We start from the raw sequence: 9,456 nt of genomic DNA, 5'->3' as shown, positions 1-9,456 counted from the left end.
GCCGGAATCAAGGCATTATGGTGCCCGAGGGAAGGAATCTAATATACTCACATATCTGTGGGACTGTCAACTGAGATGCAGAAATGGTAAGTAAAAAAGTAAAAATACTTTGTAACTGTACTCAAGTAGATTTTTTCTGATATCTTTACTTGACTATTTTTTTGTGGCAACTTTTTACTTTTACTCCTTACATTTTAACACAAATATCGGTACTTTCTACTCCTCACATTTTACAAAATTGGCTTGTTGCTTTAGTTTAGGACAAAAGGTTGTCATGTCGGAGAATAGCATAGACACGTCTCACGCCGCAAACGGGTGTGCGCGCGCCACACGGTGAAAACAGTGAGAGAGAAGAAAAAGAGAGAAAAAAGTGTCACCTGTTAGCTATAGGTTGCACATTGCTTTATAGTAATAAAGCATCAAAAGAGAGAAGTTGCCTCTGTCGGCGTTTTAACAGACACACCCAGGGCCAAGTTGGAACCAGAATCAGCATTTATTATTTTTCGTGTCATCAATACCATGTTCACTCTAATTGGATCGACATATTCGGCAGCATTCTGCATTCATTCACAGCAAAGGGCGGTAACATTAGCACATAGTATGGACAGCGACATGATTGAAGATGAAGAAAATAGAGATCCCAGAGATTTAGCAGACAAGCAGCATGACATTCCCAATCATCCTCGACCTTATCTGAGAGATATGTTTAGGCATTAAGAATGACTCCTGGCCAATGTGCTGCATAACTCTTAAAGTACGGGAACTTCTTAATAAATTTCTGTTTTGTAGTTCATATTTTATCCTTTATTTTCTTTCCAAAAGCCATATTTGAGCATACACCCATACATGTATATTCATTTAAATGTTGAGGGGAAGATTCAAAAAGATAAACTGGATCTGTGAATTCTCACAGAATCACAACTGAATTCAAATCTTAGTAGGAATCATATTAACCTGGAGTCACATTAATCATATTCAACATGTGATGTTTTAGGCCTATCGGCAGACATCCATTAATAATGTAACCAATGGCATGTATAGAGCCTTTTTTCCATGTCCACTGAAGTTCCTCAACTTGTACTCAAGTAACATGTGTGGTCCAGGTAGCTTTGCATAAAAAAATATGTAGTGTGTTGAGTATGTTTTAACACTTTTAACATTTAACATTTAAGTATCTGTACTTCTACTTGAGTAAGGAAAGTAAGTAAAAAAAAAACTAATTTGTCATTTGTTCCATTGAATCAATAATTAATGCCCTTGGCTTACCAAGGCATGTCCTTAAACTATATAATTAATTCTTTCTAATTAGGATTATTAACATTAAGTTAGCATTAACAATGCAGCTGCAGGCTAACAGCTGTTTTTTAGTAAATTGGCCTCCTCAAACTACAGAAATCAGTCCCTAAAATGAACCATGAGTCAATTGATGAAATGTTTTATTGAGAACTAGTAATAACGTATTGACAATTATTTTGCTGGTAAGAAGAAAATCTGTGCTTCTTTTGTTCTGCATTAGCACAATGGCGAAGTGCTTTTATATTTGAAAACTGAGATGCTAAAAGCACATAATTTATAAATATTAATGATATTAATGCCCAGTATTGAAATTAGGCAGAGACAGATGGACAGACAGAACACACAATGGGCCGCAATCAGCTGTGGGGGATAGTCAATGAGACGGAACAGTTACTATTGGAATGAGAGATTGGCAGTCAAATCAAGCTCCTTAGATGGAAACGTGTAGTCTGGCTATCCCAAGACCAAACTCAATCTTTTAAGATTGAACATTAGTCAGGAAAGTCTGCTTTGTATTTCCTACTGCATAAGAGCCGTGATCAACGGGCATAGGTCAAATTACTCTGTACCCAAATGGATAGTCCTTCAACCAATCAGACCAACGATTCAGGTGACGTACCAGCAACAGTGTGGATGGCCGCCATGTTGAATAAAACCGAATGCTGCTTGGTCGCTTCTCTATCATCATCCAGTTAAACCCGCCGATAGCACGCCAGGTGGATAGGCCAGTTTGTGATAGGTCCCTGCAAATTTCTAACAGCATTCTAAAGCATGATAGAATAATATACAGGTTTCCAGCCTGAGCTGCAGGGTGAAATCCATATGCCAGCAGATCGGGCTGGGTTTACCCAGTCTAAGAAACGTGGCTACGACTACATATTTTCTTGTCTTTGTTTTGGTAGTTGTGGCATTCGGTGTAGCTTCATTGTCTGCTTCACATTTAACTGGTCGTCCTTTCACAATGTTCGGCAGTGCAGCAGAACCATGCCCTCCTGTTATAACTCCCATAATAACCCCCAGTTTGGGAACCATTGGTAAAGTCCATCATGCAACACCCGCTCTGATTACAACAGTTAGTTTTCAGAAAGATACAGCATGTCCAGTCTCAAAAGGCCCCTAATTAAAATGATCAATTATCATTGATCATTTTAAGATTGTAATGGCCAGTTGTTGGTATACCTTCAGCTGAAGCATACTAAATAAATAACCAAACAAATCTCTGTCTCTTGTAAAAAGTGGTTCTCTGGTTATATTATTATATGACACTTGTAGTAACAGTAACAATCAGGAGAAGAGTATGATTTGACCAGGAGTGATTGGGGCATTTTTTGATTGAAGTGGGATGGGCTTCGGCAGGAGATGGTTATTAGTAGTGAATAAATGGCAAACCAGACTGCAGTATTATTATATGGTTTGATTGATGATCAACAGACTCTGCATTTGGTGTGTTACCCACGCTCCCACGCACACATATATTGTGTACGGAAAGTATTCAGCCAAGTACAGAGATATCCTGGAAGAAGACCTCATCCTCAGCTCAGGACCTCAGACTGGGCAGAAGGTTCACCTTCCAACAAGACAATGACCCTACGCACACAGCTAAAATAATAAAGGAATGGCTTCGGAAACAACTCTGTGACCATTCTTGACTGGCCCAGCCAGTGCCCTGACCTAAACTCAATTGAGCATCTCCGGAGAGATCTGAAAATTGCTGTCCACCTACGTTCACCATCCAACCTGACAGAACTGGAGAGGATCTGCAAGGAAGAATGACAGAGAATCCCCAAATCCAGGTGTGAAAAACTTGTTGCATCATTCCCAAGAAGACTCATGGCTGTACTAGCTCAAAAGGGTGCTTCTACTCAATACTGAGCAAAGGGTCTTAATACGTATGACCATGTGATATAATAATACATTTGTCAAGATGGAGTGCTGAGGGTACATTAATGAGAAATAAAAAATAAATTTTTAGAATTTTGGAAAATTTCTGCAATGAAACAAAGAGTGAAAAATGTAAAGGGGTCTGAATACTTTCCGTACCCACTGTACACAAACTTCAGCCTCCCACTTCAAGCACACACCTGTTACAGCCAACCATATATCTTTTCACATCCCCAGTCTGTAATAACACACTCTGTCTGGCCCTCAGAAACTCTATTATGATTTCACTTGGCACTGTCTACCACAATCTCACACACCTTCATTCACACAGAAACCATAATGTGATATTATCGACTGCATTTCTCTCTGTGTCTACCTGATACGGTTTCATTGTGTGAACTGGGAGCCCCCGGGCCTGTATTGATTTGAAATCACCCAACTAGTTCAGAGAAGCTTGGGGAGTAAGAGACTGTTCAATTTTGGCCACCGGTTTCAAATTAGAGAGTCACTATACAGCTTGAGCTCAGATGCATTTTGGAGAGCAGTTTGCAGTGGGCTTCACAAGAAAACCAAAAGCAGTTTCAAAACAACGTGTTAAGAATCAAACATTTTCTTAAAAACAATCCAAAACATGAAGATTTTCAGTTTACAGTGATATAAAACCGATTTGGGAAGCTAAAACCAGGGAAATGTTTAGAATTCTGGATTGATTAACGGCAATCAATGAACCAATTATTAACATTGTTGTAGAATAACTTTCTTTTCCCAGGGGTTACAAGACAAACTCTGCCATACACAATTAAGTATTATTCAGACATGCGTCTCATCTTCGTTTGTTTCTTTTGAAAAAAACGATTACACCTCCTCTGGCCTCCAAACATTATTCAAGTGAAAGAATCTCTCTGAGGATCTTTCACTTTAGTGGACCTACTCACATCTCATTGACAAACAATATGCAACATGCAGTATTGTAGTCGAGTCACCAACTTTCAAGTCCAAGTCCGAGTCAGGTCACCATTACTTGTGTTCCAGTCCGAGTCGAGTCTCGAGTCCCCAGTATTTGAGTCCAAGTCGAGTCATCAAGGTTGAGTCTGTGTTGAATTCCAAGACTGCCTCCATTTCTCCACTATGGCACCTTTAAAGAGCTCACATACTATTTAAGAGGGTCAACATTAAACCAAAATAATTCCACTGTCACAATTGCAAACAATTGGAGTTTATTTACTGACTTTTTTCTTAACAACATTTATCGGTAATCTTTCCAGCATTGGATGTAAAACTAGTCTAGGCCAACTTCACGATCCGGGGCACATCTCTTTGCATTTTTCAAATGTTAATATGTAGTAGGGAGCCCGCAAATCATGCACTACAGTTGCATATAGCACTATCAGTTACTTTGTTACGAGAGTAGTGAAAGTAAGAGCCAGAAATCTGTGTTAAACGTCTGAGTCCTTTTTCATGCATGTTCATGTCTGATTTTATATATCCTCAAGTCCAAATAGAAGTCATCAGTCCGCAAGTCCAAGTCAAGTCCCAAGTCCAGAGAACAGAGACTTGAGTGGGACTCGAGTCAAAGTCCAGGACTTGAGTACTCTGTCACTGGCAACATGCAAGGAGGGATCACAAGTAGTGCTTCATTTTTAAAGGTCATAAGGTTAAAAGGTAGATAATTACTGGTATAATCTGTTAAATTACTAAAATGAAACTATTTTTTTACGGATTAATCAGTTTAGTTTCACAATTTATCATTTAGTATTCAAAGCATACTGATATAAGTTATTGTGCACTTCCAGTTTTCCCTTGTGGCCTTTTATTTTAGTGCCTTTAGAGCAATGTGTCAGAGGGACAGTGAACAGATGATGGGCTATTAGGGAACAAAAAGGCAGGGACATGAGTAACTACTCAAACAAAAGGTCTGTCCAACACATTTCTAGGAAGACACAGCCACAAAAGAGGTGCGTCCGATGCTCTGAGTGGAGGGTGTTAATTGGAGAGGCAAAAGTCACAAAGAAAAGGCGGATTTGGAAGAGACAATGTGATCCTTTTATCCAGGCTTCTTGTGTTCTTTGCTCAAAAATAAGAACTTGTTAGATGTCTATACTGCAGACTGCAAAGGTGACCTATATTTTATTGTTTAAGCAAGAAATAAAAGAGAAGAGTCTGCCTGTACTTTTCAAATTTAGTACGTTTTCCAGGACAGAATGTCTGAACTTTTCAACTTGAATAAACTTCCTAAAGGCACACATTGAGCAACAAGTGCTGAAACAATTAATTGATCAGTTGAATTAATCAGCCATCACTGATTTGTCATTTTAAGTAATTTATCAGTAATATGAATGCCAAAAATGTGTAGTTTTCAGTCTCCTCAGTGTGAGTTTGTGATTGGCGGGTTTTGTCTGATTATTAAATATTGACTAAATCCGTTTGGGTTTTTTAAAATGTTTTTCAGACCAAATTAGCTCTTGAAAGATGACAACTTTGAGCTTGCAGTGGGCTTGTGTCCTTACAGAATAATACTTTATAGATATACCAATTCTTTGATGAAGAAAATAAACATTGCACATATCATAATAGTTGCAGCCTGACGGACCACAGAGACCATTTTCATACTTGTTGCGTGGTCCACCAACAGGGATGGATAATATAATGTCAATATAATTCTGTCCAGGTAATCTGGACACTGGAAGTATTACTTCAAATTACATGCATGGCCTGCCTGTTTCTTAAGAGAAACTCTTTTTGTGTGTAAACTAATATTGATTTACATAAAATTGTATTGGTTGTGGAAAAATAAATTGATCATTCCAAAATATTTGCCTTTATTATCCTCTTCACATCTTTGCAAGTGTAAGGTTAACTGTTATCATATTAAACCACAATATATAAACCACAACAAACAATGACCAAAACAATTATTGCTTATTGCCATTGGCCCTGAAATTCCACATCAGGGAATCTCTAGCAATTACACTGAAGCTCATTGTGCCTGAAACCTCTCGTTCATAGACCCTGGTGGTCTCTTGGCCGTCCCCTGGGACCTGGCATGCTCTCACATCTTTCAATGTGTGGTGTTTGGGCCGTAGGCCTGTAGGGGGGTGGGGAGTGTGTGTGTGTGTGTGTATGTGTGTGTGTGTGTGTGTGTGAGGGGGGGTTGGGTGATTCGAAAGAACCCCACCACCTCACTACCAAAGGTCCCTTATTTAAATAAAAGCTATAATATCAATAATAATAATAATAATAATAATAATAATAATATTAATAATAATAATAATAATGCTCTAAACCAGACCAAATCTTAACTTTGTGTTTTAAATCTGTGAGGACAAGGACATTAAAATGAATTATTATTATCATAATTAAATACAAAATGAAGGAAAAACTGCAAAAAGGTCCACTTTTTGAAAAAAATAAAAAGCCTCCCATTCCACTACGCTGGCTACGAGCTTGGTCTGCTAAATGCTCTAAACATGTCTCTGTGTGATGAGTTACAGACACGGCAAGGCGATGGTGGCTGGGCTGATAACAGCTGATATCATGAGATAGTTGCATAAGAATCTCTTCACTTGTATCACCTAGGACCTCACAGTGAGGCCGCCCTCTCCATGCACAGATGACCCACAGAGTACAGGAGTACTGCCTGTTTATTATTGTCAACACTCACTGGATCACCCTTTGCATTCTGCATGCTGTTTCCTTGCACTCAGAGAGCAAACATGGCATTATGAAGTAGCGATTCAGACAGCTCGCACTTATTAGCTGCTATCTGAAGGACGGCACGACACGCTCTGTTCTAATTAACTGGAGTGGACACCAAACAAAACACGCACAGAAGGCCTAGTCAGACAGTGTAATTGATGAGCAAATTTATTACATCCGACTTCAAAGAGAGCCTGGATCAAAACATATCACTTCGTATGATGAGCAAAGCTGCAGAGACACACGCTGAGCGGCAGTGTGTACAGTGTGCAACACAAACACATATACAGAAGCACACAAAACTGTTGTCCAACTTATTATCAAGGTGCAGCTGCTAATGCGTGTTTGCGTATTAATCCTGCTTGCATGGCTGTAATAATAATCATCACAGCCTTGTCAGGATATCCATAGTGTATGTGATGATATTTAGTTGAGTATTTGGAATGCTTAAAGAATACAAGATTTAATTTAGATTCAACTTGTTTATCATTTATTATTTTTTCAGACATTTTATCACAGCATATAAAAAATAAACAAGTTTTTTTTAATGTCCAAAAGAAGATTACTGACACTTAGACCTGGCAGATTGCTGTCTTATGGCTAATCTATTAGCATTTTAGAGATTGTAGGATCATCCTAAGCAGCAGGTCACATATAAAACAGGAAACTCCAATTGTAGTTCAGCTGGGGACAATTTTCTAAAATCAATCCCCCCATCTTGAGCAAACATCAAGTAGGGCATGTTTGTTTGTTTTGTCCAACAAACAAAAATATCCTATTGGTATTTTTTTTAAACAGAAACAGCACATCCTCAAATTTGAGAAGAAGGAACTAAAGAATTTAAATTGTTAAGTGACTTGTCAATTCAGTGCTAGAATAAAGCAAAATATTAAAAAAGATGGAACCCAAGAAGCAACACTTTCCTGCCCTATCATCACAGGTGATTGGCATTCACCTGTGCTGACATAGCAATTAAGTACTGAGTGTTTGTGAGAAGCAGGCAATACCCCTTGCCAATTAGAGAAAGGAGGGGAGTGGGGTGTTATTAACAGTAGTGATCCACAGCCATGATCCCATCAGCAGCTGCCATGCTCGGGGACAGACAGGGGGGCAATGAAAAGAGCCCTCAGCCTGCTGCAGAGCCCGCTGTTTGGGCAGACCTGGTTAGATTCAATCCCACAGACTGCCCTGATCACTCACCCTGGGCGGAGGGCATTAAGGACCACCCCTTTCACAAACACCCACAGTCACACACACCTACAACGCTGACGTGGAGACAGAGAGACACACACAAAAACACACTTGCACACACACACAAACACACACACCTTCTGTAGGTATCATCATCCCCTTGAGGAACCACAACTCAAGTTGTGAAGTGTAGCTGTGTTCACAGCCTGCTCACTGCCCAGGATATCTACAATGTCAACGCAATCTATACACCTCATGTTGGTTGTGAAAACATCACAATATCTTTGAAATATTGCCATTAAATAAAACACAGTATGAGCATACCACCAGCATTGCTGGAAAGACATATTTGTCATGTTCATAGTTTTTTGTCTAATCTTTAAATATTGATTTACATCTGTAATATATGTCTTGTACTCAGCAAGGCAACATCACAGATTTTTCACCTATCATTTTTGGTCTACAGGACAAAGTTTGTCTGTTTTAATAAATAGTAAGATAAATGGGACCAGAATCAATTGATATAATACAACTATTATAGGTATTTTAGTCATAAACTAATTTGACCTCAAATAATTTGAGTTTGAAGGGCTACAGTTGACCTGCGGTCTGTACTACGAAGCAAGATTTTTCAACAAACCAACAAACAGATAAAACCAAGCCAAAAACGTAACCTCTTTGACAGACGTAATAAACCTGACATCAGGTGTTACAGAAAATGTTGTAAAGAAAATGTCATATTTATTTGTTTTTGCATCCATATTTAAAGGTTCCTGGAAGAAGCACATATCTCTCTTCCATAGCAGCATCGCTCATCTTCCCTCTGTTCTATTTCTGTGGCACAGAGCAGAAAGAAGAGCACTACTAAACGCTTCTGTTCCTTGTCAGGTCCTTTCCTCTCCTCACTGATAGATCTAAAGTGTAACTCTACAACCCTGCGCTTCCCCTTACCTATCGAAACACACAGCTTTAATCACTAGGAAGCCCAGTAGAATTGTAACTCATTGGAATTAAATGCACCATGAACTCTACGTTTTACAGCCAGTCTTTGGGTTTGGTCCAGTGTCGCTTCTAATGTTTTATTTCAAGGGCGAGAGAGCTCAGTAAGAATTCACAGTGAGATGGTGATGCTAACTGAACCCTTTTCACAAGTGTGTCTGATTATTAATTCTATTATGGATAGTGTCTTTGCATGGAACCCCATTACACAGAGCCAGCCCACTAAAGCACAGCAGACCTCAGGTTTAATTGACATCATGACACCCCACGGGAACGAGGTAGAAGGCATGATCTGAGTGCATGACCGATCAATGCAAATGCCCGCCTTCTCACACAGGAGTCTGAATTTCAAGGAGGGATGTAGCAAATGTTTAAATTAGCATTTCAACAGGA

At 39.1% G+C, this 9,456-nt stretch overlaps 1 protein-coding gene and 1 long non-coding RNA gene across 5 annotated transcripts in view; one reads left to right on the top strand and one right to left on the bottom strand.

The window, feature by feature from the left end:
- Positions 1-7,767, top strand: part of LOC117952574 — an 18,298-nt gene extending 10,531 nt beyond the window's left edge. Inside the window, exon 3 of the long non-coding RNA XR_004658456.1 lies at positions 7,756-7,767. This is a non-coding gene — a long non-coding RNA (uncharacterized LOC117952574). The remainder of the gene's footprint in view (positions 1-7,755) is intronic.
- Positions 1-9,456, bottom strand: part of sema5ba (sema domain, seven thrombospondin repeats (type 1 and type 1-like), transmembrane domain (TM) and short cytoplasmic domain, (semaphorin) 5Ba) — a 159,053-nt gene that overhangs the window by 104,458 nt on the left and 45,139 nt on the right. The window lies entirely within an intron of this gene.

This window comes from Etheostoma cragini, chromosome 11, assembly GCF_013103735.1.
Source record: "Etheostoma cragini isolate CJK2018 chromosome 11, CSU_Ecrag_1.0, whole genome shotgun sequence".
Classification (NCBI taxonomy): domain Eukaryota; kingdom Metazoa; phylum Chordata; class Actinopteri; order Perciformes; family Percidae; genus Etheostoma; species Etheostoma cragini.
The sequence above is the reverse complement of the archived record's forward strand: the minus strand, read 5'-3'. Positions and strand labels throughout refer to the sequence as shown.